The sequence below is a fragment of the Thalassophryne amazonica genome, chromosome 1, assembly GCF_902500255.1.
Source record: "Thalassophryne amazonica chromosome 1, fThaAma1.1, whole genome shotgun sequence".
In the NCBI taxonomy this organism is placed as follows: domain Eukaryota; kingdom Metazoa; phylum Chordata; class Actinopteri; order Batrachoidiformes; family Batrachoididae; genus Thalassophryne; species Thalassophryne amazonica.
The window spans coordinates 52,886,197-52,901,984 of NC_047103.1; the positions used below are offsets into that span (position 1 = coordinate 52,886,197).

Sequence of the window (15,788 nt, forward strand, 5' to 3'; positions counted from 1 at the left end):
TTGAGAACTGTCTACTGCATACAGATTTACCATAGAGTGCCAGACTGTTTGTATTTTTTGTAATTGATGTAAATAAAATTCAAGACATTCAGTGGCAGCTTTACCGTCAGAGAGCCTCATCCACAACTACCACAAAAGAATCCACGCCGTCGTTGATGTTAAAGGGGGCAATACAAGGCATTAAGAACAGGGGTATATAAACTTTTGATCAGGGTCATTTGGGTAGTTTCTGTTATTCTGATTTTTTTTTTTAAATAAGTGAACAGTTGTTTGACAATAAATGGCTTCACCCACCCACTAACCATGAGTGAAAAAAAGTTTTGTGTTATTCATATTCTCTGAAAAATGGGCAAAAAGTCTGCCAGGGTATGTAAACTTTTGAGCACAACTGTATGTGTGTGTGTGTGTATATATATATATATATATATATATATATATATATATATATATATATATATATATATATATATATATATATATATTTTTTTTTTTTTTTTTTTTTTTTTTTTTTTATTCAATCAATAATAACTACAATATTACTTGCTGGAGATGCCAAAAGAAATCAATTTTAAATCATATTATAGACTAGTACTGGGCTATAAATTATTTGACCAGTAGTGTCAGTATGACAATGAGCTTCTGTGGCAACAACACACACTTTACTTTCACATTTAAAGAGGAACTACACAACATTTTTTGCCTTAATTTTCTGCACTTTTATGCACAGTATATTGAGATATGCATTTCTGTGCATTGTCACTTTCTTGACATGGCTGCACAGATTGCATTCACAGGCACCATTGAAAACAAATGCACACGGAGAATGAGAGAAGGGGGTGGGGAGGGATAGCAGTGGGTTTTTAAGATTTTTGTGAGGGATGTACTCCCAATATGTGGGGGGCGCTTCATAGAGAAGAATGGGACCAAAAAACAAACAGCAAGAGAAAATACTGAAAAACTGGCTAGAATTGCATAGTTCATCTTTAAATGAAACCAAGTTTAATCTAACAATGCTCTTTGATGTTTTGACAAGCTGTAATTTTTATATTACCATCCAAAACAATGCTGTGACTAGCTGTCCCTTTGACCCCACTCCGTGTCCTTGCAAGCTAATACGAAGCTCTGCGTCATGACAGTTGGGTTCACTGAATGCACACTTCAAATATTGTATTAAGAAGATAAAAGTCTGTATTCATGTCTGTAGGTGTGCATTAACTTTGTTGGTAACCCGCACATATATCTGGACACTCCACATCCCAGGTATGTAGAATCCATGTCCTTTATTTACAATCCCAATTCTAATTAAGTTGGGACATTGTGTAAAATGTAAATAAAAACAGAATACAATGATTTGCAAATCCTCTTCAACCTATATTCAACTGACTACACCACAAAGACAAGCTAGTTAATGCTCAAACTGAGAAACGTTATTGTTTTTGTGCAAATATTTGCTTATTTTGAAATGGATGCCTGCAACACTAGGGTGGTTCAAAAAAATAAAAGTTGGAAATTCATTACTCTCACCCCTTCATTTTATGATGCTTTGGGAAAAAAGAAAGCCTGCCAAATATTTTTGTCATACATTAATAGTTAGAGGTAGCACATCATAGCTGAAGGTTGTAAATATCAGTTATCGCTGCTCGAGTGCCCGTGCAATAGGTTATCCATTATCCAGTATCTAATCACATCACTTATAAATAGGATAGAAGGTAACCACCTGAGTGTAACTAAAGTATAATTTTATATTCAATTTAAAACTATACCTGGGTTTAAATATTTCTCACAAACAACATACTTTCAAAAATGTTATTTTAGGCTACAAGCTGAAAATGTTGCTTCAATTCACAGCTTCTTTTCTTTCAGATCTTTGGTGATGGTGAATCTAACATGAGATAAATGTAAAAAGAGACACTTGCTGACTTAACATGCTTAACCATTAACTGGAAACTTCAGTAAAACATGTCAGCTACTAGAAGTAGAACATTTGTATACCTTATTGGTTCCACCGACTGAAATAAAGGGAAACAAATTGCCCTCAAATGGGCAAATACTCAAGGTATTTTTCTTCAAACACACTGATTTGAAGAAAACTGTCCATGATGCTGCTGTGACCTCTATAGACATGGCAATTCCTTTTTTGGGAGAGAGCTAGAATCCCACTGAGGGCAAAGCAGCATCTGATCACAAAGTTAGAAAAGGTGTGCGGAAAATGGAAAACATTGAAAAAGACCAAGAATCGCAATACAGACAAGCAGAAGAAAGATGAAACAGTGTTTTGTGAATCTTTGGAGGACTTGTTTAACATGGCACATCAGGATGTCTTAACAATGATAAAGTTTGAAGATGACAGACAGTTCCTACTTGCTCAGCGAGAGAAAGGTAGAAGGGGATGCATGGCAGGCATAGATAAAATACAAACTGCCAAAGAACAAAGAGCAGAAAAAAGGAAAGCTGCAGAAGCAAAATACAAAGAGAAACTGGAGGAGCCTGGACCATCTAATGTCTCACTACCTGACACTGTCTCCAGCCAGAGTGAAGAGAACACAGAAAGTCCAGATGAAGAATTTGTTATGCCAGTGCCACAAAAAGCCAGTAAAATTAAAGCTGTTGTAACACCAGGACTTGCAGCAGCATTGGATAGGACCAAAACAACAGACAGAAGTGCCACCTATATTCTGACTGAAACGGCAGCAAGTCTTGGTCATGATGCAAGCAACTTAAATATTATTATCATGTAAAGGATGTTCTCTTATGTTACACAGCTGTATAATTGGTTCTTGTGCTGATTCATACATTTTTGAATATTAAGTACTGCAAGTAAGTAAGTAAGTAAACTTTATTTATATAGCGCCTTTCACAGACAGGGGTCACAAAGCACTTTACAAGGTAAAGGCATAAAGAATATTATTGTTTGGAGCTAGATCAAAATATATGTGGAAATATATAAAGCATAGACTTATTTAAATTTACCAATAATGAAACAGTATTTCATCAATAAAATGAAAATGCAATGTTTGATTGTTACAAAATCTTCGCTACCCCAGTATGTAGGTATTGTAGGAGCATGATACATGTACGAGAAGAACTTCATCTCACAATTCATGTTTTAGTGTTAACTATTTTATGGGATATGAAAAGATTTGATTTTCCAATGTATTGCCATAATTTCTGTCCTGACATATCAATATTAAACTGACAGAAATAATTTGGAAATATCTGGAAATGACCATACTATATGACAAAGTTATTGCCAGCAAAATCTTTAAGGGCTGTGTGCTACCAGTAAAAATTAGAATTTTATGAAATTGTACATGGTGTGTTTTTATGTTAGGTACAACAAATTTAGAGGGTGAGACTTGAAGTTTTTTGAAAAAAAATTTTGACCATTTTTATGGACCACCCTACTGCAACACGTTTCAAAAAAGCTGGGACAGTAGTATGTTTACCACTGTGTTACATCACCTTTCCTTCTAACTACACTCAATAAGCATTTTGGAACTGAGGACACCAATTGTTGAAGCTTTGTAGGTGGAATTCTTTCCCATTCTTGCTTTATGTACCACTTCAGTTGATCGACAGTCCAGGGTCTCCGTTGTCATATTTTGCACTTCATAATGCACCACACATTTTCAATGGGTGACAGGTCTGGACTGCAGGCACGCCAGTCTAGTACCTGCACTCTTTTACTACAAAGCCACGCTGTAACACGTGCAGAATGTGTCTTGGCATTGTCTTGCTGAAATAAGCAGGGACGTCCCGGATTTCTGTAACATTCTTAATGTTCTGACTACCTCCCACTACCTTCATCACCTGGCAGCAGAATCTGATCAAGATAAAGATGTTCTGCCAACAGGTACGCTGATCAAATAGATATTTGTGTGCATCTGCAATGATGTTAAAGCTGTGAAAACCAGTCACTCAAAAAACTCAGGAATCTATGATTTATTTGTGCCCAAGTGGGCAACATTATGAAAATATTTTTGGCTGATCCTTTACTTTGGATGTCGATTCCAGCCGAGCAAAACTGTATGAAATTTTAATGGAGGTGGCCACCTCACTCTATGCAAGAAAAAAACCCTAGTTTAAGTGTTGTTTGGTATCAAAGCCGGGACTTCCAGGGCCACTAAGTTTCATACTAATGCTGCGGTCAAGACAACTCAGAAATCCAAAGTTGGAAACTTCTGAATACTGCATTCACTTGATGAACTCAGAAAACAACATGTATACATGTAGTCACACATTTGAGCTTTATTGTCAATTTCAATTTATTTTCATTTATATAGCGCCAAATAACAGAGTTGCCTCAAAGCGCTTCACACAGGTAAGGTCTAACCTTACCAACCCCCAGAGCAACAATGGTAAGGAAAAACTCCCTCTGAGGAAGAAACCTCAAGCAGACCAGACTCAAAGGGGTGACCCTCTGCTTGGGCCATGCTACAAACATAAATTACAGAACAATTCACGGACAAATATACAAGAAATGCTATTGGCGCACAGGACAGGAGGATCGCCAACACGAATACAACTCCCATCTCTGGATGGAGCTGCACCTTACACAGAGAGAAAAAACAGAATCAGGCATCAGAAAGACAAAAAAAATACTGTATAATTTGCCAGCATTAAACAACAAGAAAAACAGAGAAATACTAAGGTGATCGCCGGCCACTAGCCCTAAACTTCACTAAAAGACCCAGAATTTAAGTAAAGTTGAGGCCGCGGCCCGCTCCAATTACTAATAAATGAATTAAAAGAGTAAAAAGCTCTGTGACCCGCAGACTTCTTATTCAACTTAGCGACACAAAGTAGACCTGCACCCTGAGAACATAAAGCCCGGGCCGGTACGTAAGGTTTAATTAGGTCAGCTAGGTAGGGAGGTGCCAATCCATGAATAATTTTATAGGTTAGTAGCAGAACCTTAAAATCTGATCTCACTGGGACAGGAAGCCAGTGAAGGGATGCCAAAATGAGTGTAATGTGGTCGAACTTTCTGCTTCGTGTCAAAAGTCTGGCTGCAGCATTTTGAACCAACTGGAGACCCCTAATGCTAGACTGCAGTAAACCAGAAAATAGAACATTACAGTAGTCGAATCTAGAAGAGATAAATGCATGGATCAGGGTCTCAGCATCAGCCATAGACAGGATGGAACAAATCTTCGCTATATTTCGCAGGTGGAAGAAAGCAGTCCTAATAATATTTCTAATGTGGAGGCCAAAGGACAACGAAGGATCAAAAATTACCCCAAGGTTCCTAACTTTGTCAGTGTGATGTATGACACACGAGCCAAGGCTGAGCGTTAACTGGTCAAATTGATGCCGATGTCTCAATGGACCAAGAACCATCATTTCAGTCTTATCAGAGTTTAAAAGTAGTAAGTTTCTAGACATCCAACTTCTCACTGCTGCAAAGCAATCTTCTAAGGATTTTATGTGAACGAGATTACCAGCAGTTATCGGCATGTATAACTGAGTATCATCTGCATAGCAGTGAAAGGTAATCCCAAAACGCTGCAATATGTGCCCAAGGGGTGCTATATAAAGGGAGAAAAGCAGGGGTCCTAAGACCAGGGATGAGATGAGCAAATTCGATTTTCAGAGGAAAATAAGGAAGGGTCCAGGGGCCGCAGGCCCTGGCGGGTCCAGGGCAGAGCCCTAGCCAGGGGGTCAGGGGGACGAAGCCCCCTGAAGCCAAAGCATTTTTGCTGTTTTAAAACATGTAATTTGCACTAAAATGATATTAAAAACTACTATAAATGCCAGGTGTTCATATCTATAATTCAAACTGTAAACGCTTACTAAGACCATCTACTGTACATGTGTATTTTTGTGACCAAAATATTTTTTTCATAACTAGACTTACTTGATTTTCAGCATTCTCCACTTTCAGCATGGCACACTTGTCAACAAACATACATGAAAGGGCGGGAGAAACACATATATAACCTTTGCGCTGATTGGTCATAAGCTTTGTAATAACCAATAAAAACGTGCGTAAGTAATAGCTTCGGTTTTTATGATTTGTTGGAGGGAAAACTACCGAATATTGGAAGCTGAAAGAGTACACAGTTACCTCCCTTACACTACATGCTCACTGTGCACCTACTTCATACTGGTCACTGATCAGCACAGCGTTACTTCCGCGTTCGGCTGACTGAAACTGATCGAACTTGCTGCGTCGGCGATAACAAACAAAGACCACTCAGTGTTCTGAATAGACAACAATTTTATTAAACAAAGGTACTCCTGGCATTAATAATTTTTTGCATTCTTACCCCCCCTAAAATTTTCTCAACGGATTTGGACGTTTCACAAAATCGACCCCCGGGACTGTCAAATCCGCGGATCCACGGGAAACTCTCATCCCTGTAAGACAGATCCCTGTGGAACTCCAAATTTCATGTCACTAAGGTTAGAGGTAGTGTTACTGTACAAAACACAGTGAGAACGACTGGTCAAGTATGACGTCAGCCATGCAAGGGCACTCCCAGTAATCCCAAAATGATTTTCCAGCCTATCAAGTAGATTATGATGATCCAATGTATCCACTGCAGCACTGAGATCTAACAGCAACAGAACCGTAGTGGTGTCCGAATCCATTGTAAGCAGAAGATCATTCACCACTTTAGTGAGAGCTGTCTCTGTGGAATGATATTTTCTAAAAGCAGACTGCAGTGGCTCAAACAGATTATTCTCAGTAAGATAGTCTACGAACTGCCGTGAACCCACTTTTTCCAGAATTTTAGAGAAAAATGATAGATTTGATATCGGCCGATAGTTTGTCAATACACTAGGGTCAAGATTAGGTTTCTTAAGTAATGGTTTAATCACTGCAGATTTGAAACATTTAGGAACAGATCCAGAAGTTAAAGAAAGATTAATAATTTCCAGCACAGTCGGCCCAAGAGTGGGCCACAGGTCCTTAAACAGTTTTGTTGGTATAAGATCAAATAAACAGGTTGTGCATTTTGTTGACATTACGAGTTTTGTCAGCATGCCTAGTGAGATACTGTCAAATTCTGTAAATCTAGGTAATACCTCAGTAGTGACGCCCACATCAATAGCAGGGTGTAGTGGCTGGATTAAGGCATGCCGGGATATGTTTAACCTGATGTCTTCAATTTTCTTCCTAAAGTAATGCAGGAAATCTTGTGCTGTAAAAGGAGAGTGAACTACAGGTGGTTGTCCATGCAAAAGTGTTGCCACCGTGTCGAACAAGCACTTTGAGTTATGCTTGTTTTGTTGATCAAATCAGAGTAGTAGGTCCGCTTTGTAGCCAATAATGCATGCTTATAGTCTAAGATAGCATCACGCCATGCAAGGTGGAATACTTCTAATTTTGAACGACGCCATTTCCGTTCTAGACCTCTTGCTTAAAGAACCATTTATTGATTTAGCTACTTTAATTACAAGTGTTCTAAACTTTTTAAACAGTAATCAGAAATTTTGAGGTAACAAACAACAACAAAAAACATTTCCAAGGATTTTTCTTCAGAAAACTGCTCTATAAATGAGCAGTCAATCAATCAATCAATCAATTTTATTTATATAACGCCAAATCACAAACAGTTGCCCCAAGGGGCTTTATATTGTAAGGCAAGGCCATACAATAATTACGTAAAAACCCCAACGGTCAAAACGACCCCCTGTGAGCAAGCACTTGGCGACAGTGGGAAGGAAAAACTCCCTTTTAACAGGAAGAAACCTCCAGCAGAACCAGGCTCAGGGAGGGGCAGTCCTCTGCTGGGACTGGTTGGGGCTGAGGGAGAGAACCAGGAAAAAGACATGCTGTGGAGGGGAGCAGAGATCAATCACTAATGATTAAATGCAGAGTGGTGCATACAGAGCAAAAAGAGAAAGAAACACTCAGTGCATCATGGGAACCCCCAGCAGTCTAAGTCTATAGCAGCATAACTAAGGGATGGTTCAGGGTCACCTGATCCAGCCCTAACTATAAGCTTTAGCAAAAGGAAAGTTTTAAGCCTAATCTTAAAAGTAGAGAGGGTGTCTGTCTCCCTGATCTGAATTGGGAGCTGGTTCCACAGGAGAGGAGCCTGAAAGCTGAAGGCTCTGCCTCCCATTCTACTCTTACAAACCCTAGGAACTACAAGTAAGCCTGCAGTCTGAGAGCGAAGCGCTCTATTGGGGTGATATGGTACTATGAGGTCCCTAAGATAAGATGGGACCTGATTATTCAAAACCTTATAAGCAAGAAGAAGAATTTTAAATTCTATTCTAGAATTAACAGGAAGCCAATGAAGAGAGGCCAATATGGGTGAGATATGCTCTCTCCTTCTAGTCCCCATTAGTACTCTAGCTGCAGCATTTTGAATTAACTGAAGGCTTTTCAGGGAACTTTTAGGACAACCTGATAATAATGAATTACAATAGTCCAGCCTAGAGGAAATAAATGCATGAATTAGTTTTTCAGCATCACTCTGAGACAAGACCTTTCTAATTTTAGAAATATTGCGTAAATGCAAAAAAGCAGTCCTACATATTTGTTTAATATGCGCTTTGAATGACATATCCTGATCAAAAATGACTCCAAGATTTCTCACAGTATTACTAGAGGTCAGGGTAATGCCATCCAGAGTAAGGATCTGGTTAGACACCATGTTTCTAAGATTTGTGGGGCCAAGTACAATAACTTCAGTTTTATCTGAGTTTAAAAGCAGGAAATTAGAGGTCATCCATGTCTTTATGTCTGTAAGACAATCCTGCAGTTTCGCTAATTGGTGTGTGTCCTCTGGCTTCATGGATAGATAAAGCTGGGTATCATCTGCGTAACAATGAAAATTTAAGCAATGCCGTCTAATAATACTGCCTAAGGGAAGCATGTATAAAGTGAATAAAATTGATCCTAGCACAGAACCTTGTGGAACTCCATAATTAACCTTAGTCTGTGAAGAAGATTCCCCATTTACATGAACAAATTGTAATCTATTAGATAAATATGATTCAAACCACCACAGCGCAGTGCCTTTAATACCTATGGCATGCGCTAATCTCTGTAATAAAATTTTATGGTCAACAGTATCAAAAGCAGCACTGAGGTCTAACAGAACAAGCACAGAGATGAGTCCACTGTCTGAGGCCATAAGAAGATCATTTGTAACCAGTCCTGTGACACATTTCTGTTTTGTACAGATCAGTGGTTTCCGCACCGATCTGTTTTGTACAGATCAGTGGTTTCCGCACCAGTCTTCCGTGTTTTGGCCTGACGCGTCGTTCCTATTAGACAGCGTGAAGCTACATCACAGCTCAGAGCGTCTAAGTTGGATTGGGTTGAACTTGTTTTTTCTGTTGTTCAATAATAATAAAAAAAAAAAGACTGGGTTGAACTCTGACCGCGTCAGCCTGCCAACAAGCGGCAGTGCGCGCTACCGTCAGAAGCATCGCTTTAGCTTGGCTTTTGACGTGACGCTTCTGACACCTCTAAAAAGCAAACACGTCTTATTGAAAATAATGCTTTTTAGACCGATTCCTGACGCCTCTGATGCTTCTGACGCGTGAAAAGCCCATTAATCTGCAGTAATAAACCTGAAATAGCGCTGATCGAAATAATGAGGATAAAATCTATATCGGATTCCTGATCGGGATGCAACGTCCGTTTTCGATCAAGTCTGAAACCACATGATCTGGCCCGATTTCTGATCACGTGATCGGATAGGGACATCCCTACTCTATATAAAAAACTACAAAATATTTGTCACACACCTTACAGTTACGTTACTGTACCTCTGAACAATGCCAGACAACTTTAAAATAGTGTTGCCACTGATGTTTTTATTCTAATTTTTACAACAACAACAACAACAAAAAACATGCCTCAATTTATTTTTGCCACTGATTGGCATGCTAAGAAATGTTATTCTCCAGAGAGTCACAATTTGTATGTGTGGGGTTCAAAATTCTATTTTCCTCCCAGAAAAGGCTAATTTAATTTTAAAACGAGAATTTAAAATTAGGGCTGAAACGATTAATCGAGTAATTCGAATAATTCGATTACAAAAAATGTTCGAGGCAAAGAATCGTTTAAAGCTGTAGTATATATGCCAGGCCTGAAGGTGTCTCTGTAGTGCTTCCACAAAAAACCGAGAAGACCGTAGAGCATGCCCATAACTAATGTAAGTGCTAATCAATGTAGCAGGCGATGCTACAAGTTTACAAAGCCACATGCTGAGTAAAATAAAGCCTTTTAAGAGAAAGGGTCTGTGCTGATCGTCTGAAACAGACTTATTATGCATTTAAAGTGAAGAAGTGTTATACACACATATATATATACATATACACACATATATATATACATATACACACATATATATATATATATATATATATATATATATATACACATACACACACACACCTCTGCAGATGAAGCGAAAGGAAGAGCACTTTAAATTAATCATGTTTAACTATTTAAAAAAATGGCTATATTCAGATTTGATTAGAGTTTTTATCAACAGGCTGTAGAGTTAATTTATCAGTGCAGCTGTTGTGGAAATGTTGCGCTCCACAGCTGTTTTTTCAAAGGCTTTGTTATTCGCCATGTGTCCACAGAAAACAAGGAATTTGACTTCGGTTTGAGCTGCTCTGTACGACGTAAAAATATACACTAAACACCGAATAAATCACAGCAATAAAAAGTGCAAATGAAATGTGCAATAAGAAGAAGAAGAAGAAAAAAAAAAAGAATGTCCTGTCTGCAGACTGAAGATTTCACAGAGCACCTGGGCTTATGGTTTGACAAAGCTCCAAAACTCTTAATGTGAACAAATAAATAATTACCTGGGAAAACAGAGAGAGGGAACATCCTAAACTTAAAAATCTGCATGATGGCACAGCGACATTGTGCCATTGCTTAAGTTGAGCCCTGCTACTACTGATAGTTTAAAAATACAAAAGTACTTTTTTATCCGATTACTCAATTAATCGATAAAATAATCTATAGAATACTCGATTCCAAAAATATTCAATAGCTGCAGCCCTATTTAAAATTGTTGAATCTTTGAAATACTACTAACAAAATTTTAGTTGTAACTTTTTAATGGCTTAAATCATAACACTCAAATGAATTAGCTTTTACTTCACTGCAGGGCACACACCTAAACTGGCACCTACCTACATAAGACACTAAAATTGGAAATGGCCCACATTTTAGCAAGAGACTTCGTGGTACCTTGTCATTCTGTAAATAAATAAAATCACGAGCTAATTTATCCCTAGAAACATTCACTTGTTTTATTGGTGTCAACTTGACACATTGTGTTTACAGTGTCCACTTGAGTTGCATGATTTTCTGTTACTTCTATTTTCTCCATATAACACAACTCAGTGAAACTTACTGAGATTTTTTGTAAAGCAATGGCACTCAATTTGACTGCAATGATTTCTGTGGAGAAAACAGCCCCCTAATATATATTTTTGGCGTAGGTTTCTGAATATTAAAAGCCAGTGATTTCAATACACGTTAAATGACTCGCCTGTTGGTACCTCGCCAAAGCACGGTAAAGCCAGAAAAACACTAGTTCAGCAAAAACGACACTAGACCTCACATCCTGAACAAACGCAGACGTGTCATCTTACCTCACGGTGATGCACGTTTTACAACACAACAATTAATGCGGACAACCCGCTCAAACCTGTCCTGACTCATGTATTCCTTCTGGGAGTCTGCAGCTAAACACTTAGCATGCTACATTACTGTACTGTTGAACTTAGACCATCTTAAAAAAAAAGCAAAGCAAAACAAAAAACAAAACAAAAACACAATGACAATTTAAAATATTGTGCAATTTACACTCGCGTGCATGCGTGATCATGCCACCAGCAGAGTAAACACGGGTTCCAATCACTACAAGAAATCGTTGAGTGAGAAGCGGAAAACAGTAATGACAAGCTTTAGCCGAGGAGCTAACGCTGGCTAACAGGCTAACGCCGAAGCGAGAGCCCGTGTGTCAGACACACTCCCAAACACAAGACCTCACAACGAAAAACCATCGTTCAAAGAGGCGCTAGCGCCCGGGACTACTTACGGTTGAGTACTTTCGACGGTGTCCTCGCTGTCAAACTCCGTTTATGAGACGCAGTTGTGACCTTCGCGGTAGCGAAACATTTACACTGCTGGCTAACTGTGCCGCCATGTTACTCCTGCCCTGCAAAAAAAAAAAAAAAACCAATGCCGAATGTTTTTATCTGCCTACTGCTGCTAACTACTGCTGCTGCTGCTGTCCTCCCCCACATACACACACAGCCGAGCACAAACGGGGGACCACACCGCAGGGCTCCTTACACCTCTCACAGCCGCCTGCACGCACTTTTAACGCGGTACTTTTTTTTTACACCGTTCCACGCTAACATTTGACTGAAAAGCGCGCAAGACCTGGCAACATGTATAACGCATTAACTTCAAACACCGCCGCGCCGCCGACAAGGAACATAAAATATTCGCTTTTTTAACCATAAACATGCACCCAAACTATGTAGCCAAAAGCATATATCACACACATTGAGTGTCATAAAGATACAAAACGCACCATAATCTAATGCATGTCACAAATAATAAATATGTATTGGTAAATGTAGTTGGGTTTATCCACAAACATCACATTTTGATCTCATACGAACGTGATTAAAAGCAAACAACAGTGGCTGGTATTTGCCAAAATGCATTTTATTGTCTTTTTAGTGTGTGTTGTGAACCATGGATAAAACATGTGGAAAAACACTTTTGGGACACTAACGTCAAAACGTTTGGAAATAGACGTGTCCTACTTATTTGGTTACATTCGTTAATATTCTGTTCAACTATCCATTGCTCCTCCTGCCTCGTCATGCAAATCAAAATTTGTGCAATAGCGCCACCATGTGGCAAGTATAGACCACAGCGATAGAGATAGAGCTGTACGTAAATAGATGTTCTCTTTATGTATTTGTTTTATTTTAGTCATCTTTTTCTTGATAAAAGAGAAAATGAGTAAGACATAATCACCAAACTACCAGGGTGAGATAAGGGTGGATCAAGACTTACCCAGCACCCACCGATTATCAAATTTGTACTTCAGTGTCAACAGTGTATCAGTACACCCTGCTTTGGCAACAGCATAGGGTTTGTACTTAAATCCAGACAGATGAGTTAGTCAGTTAGTATATTCCAGCTAGCTTGTGTAAGTAATAACTCAAAAAGAAGAAGTGCCACCATCTTGTAACTCGGCACATTAAAAAAGTACATCATGACGATGAACAGATTTGATAGTGATTACTTTTGATGCATCAGCTCAATAAAAAAAAGCTATTTTGTTTTCCCTAAGCAGTATCACATAGATGTGCCTGCCACTTGCTGGATGGTTAGAGGATGCAGGATGGATTATGAAAAGTTACAAACAGCTGTAGCTGAATTTACATCTAGCTTGTTTGCCACCAACTGAACACTGGGCACGCTGTGCTCACGGGTGTGCTAGACATGACTGTCAGCTTATGTGCTGAGCTGGGAACTACACTGAGGAAAATAAGTATTTGAACACTGCGATTTTGCAAGTTCTCCCACTTAGAAATCATGGAGGGATCTGAAATTTTCATCTTAGGTGCATGTCCACTGTGAGAGACATACTCGTAATCTAAAAAAAAATCCGGAAATCACAATGTATGATTTTTTAATAATTTATTTGTATGTTACCGCTGCAAATAAGTATTTGAACACCTGTGAAAATCAGTGTTAATATTTGGTACAGTAGCCTTTGTTTGCAATTACAGAGGTCAAATGTTTCCTGTAGTTTTTCACCAGGTTTGCACACACTGCAGCAGGGATTTTGGTCCACTCCTCCATACAGATCTTCTCCAAATCTTTCAGATTTGGAGTTTCAGCTCCCTCCAAAGATTTTCTATTGCGTTCAGGTCTGGAGACTGGCCAGGCCACTCCAGGACCATGAAATGCTTCTTACGGAGCCCCTCCTTAGTTGCCCTGGCTGTGTGTTTGGGGTCATTGTCGTGCTGGAAGACCCAGCCACGAACCATCTTCAATGCTCTTACTGAGGGAAGGAGGTTGTTTGCCAAAATCTCGCAATACATGAGCCCATCCATCCTCCCTTCAATACGGTGCAGTCGTCCTGTCCCCTTTGCAGAAGAGCACCCCCAGAGTATGATGTTTCCACCCCCATGCTTCACGGTTGGGATGGTTTTCTTGGGGTTGTTCTCAACCTCTAAACGTGGTAAGTGGAGTTGATTCCTGAAAGCTCCATTTTGGTCTCATCTGACCACATGACCTTCTCCCATGCCTCCTCTGGATCATCCAGATGGTCACTGATGTACTTCAAATGGGCCTGGACATGTGCTGGCTTGAGCAGGGGGAACCTTGCTGCCCTGCAGGATTTTAAACCATGACAGCATCATGTGTTACTAATGTAATCTTTGTGACTGTGGTCCCAGCTCTCTTCAGGTCATTGACCAGGTCCTCCTGTGTAGTGCTGAGCTTTCTCAGAATCATCCTTACCCCACAAAGTGAGATCTTGCATGGAATCCCAGACCGAGGGAGATTGACAGTCATCTTGTGTTTCTTCCACTTTCTAATAAATAATCATAACAGTTGTTGTCTTCTACCAAGCTGCTTGCCTGTTGTCCTGTAGTCCATCCCAGCCTTGTGCAGGTCTACAGTTTTGTCCCTGGTGTCCTTAGACAGCTCTTTGGTCTTGGCTATGGTGAAGAGGTTGGAGTGTGATTGATTAAGTGTGTGAACAGGTGTCTTTTATACAGGTAACAAGTTCAAACAGATGCAATTAATACAGGTAAAGAGTGCAGAATAAGAGGGCTTATTAAAGAAAAATTAACAGGTCTGTGTGAGCCAGAATTCTTGCTGGTTGGTAGGGGATCAAATACTTATTTGCAGCAGTAACATACAAATAAATTATTAAAAAATTGTACATTGTGATTTCCGGATTTTTTTTTTTTTTTTTTTTTTAGATTATGTCTCTCACAGTGGACATGCACCTAAGATGAAAATTTCAGACCCCTCCATGATTTGTAAGTGGGAGAACTTCAAATACTTATTACTTAATACGACATGGAGAAACAGGATGCACAAAATGTGGCCAAATACTGGAAGAAATGTGCAAAACAAAAAACTAAACAGTAATAAAAAATGAATTGAAGAATGGATAGAACGTGTGGCTGGGGATTACCAAAACTTAGGCACTGTAAGTTAGTTATGGCAAACTTTAAACACTGCTCAGCTGTTACAATTACTGAAATTGTCACTGTACTGACACTGTAAAACAATCTGAACATGCAACAGTTATGGTTCGAGATTGTGCCATGCTGGAATTGTTATGCCCAAATTGTCATACTGACACTGCAAACATTTTCTTATATTTTCCAATCTTTACTTTGTATTTGCAAGTGTAACCTTTGAATGAAAATATTGCATCTAGTTATTTTTGTACTGAAGTGCAGTTTTTATAAAATTTATAGGTCATGCTCAAATTGTTGTCCTGAATTTGTCACTCCAAGCTGGGTACATTTATTCTCAAATGTTGAGCTTGTTTCTCAATTGCAACTAATTAAGACACTTCCAATCAATCTCAGCACTGCAGAAATGGCAGAAATTCATTTTCCAGTAGTGCGCATGCACAATTATGAACTCGGTAAGATGCAATCTCAGTAGGAGACATCAAAATGTCTCAAATCCTGATTCTGGATCAAGATTTCACTTTATATACACCTTGAAGGATTACATCAAAACTACTTCACAGATTCTCAACAAATTTGCACCACAGATAGATATTAGGGCATGGAAG

General features: G+C 39.0%; 1 protein-coding gene across 1 annotated transcript in view; it reads right to left on the reverse strand.

The window, feature by feature from the left end:
• Positions 1–12,375, reverse strand: part of ncoa2 (nuclear receptor coactivator 2) — a 296,306-nt gene extending 283,931 nt beyond the window's left edge. Inside the window, exon 1 of the mRNA XM_034169909.1 lies at positions 12,036–12,375. The gene's annotated coding sequence lies outside the window, so the exon portion shown is untranslated. The remainder of the gene's footprint in view (positions 1–12,035) is intronic.
• Positions 12,376–15,788: the final 3,413 nt, after the last annotated feature.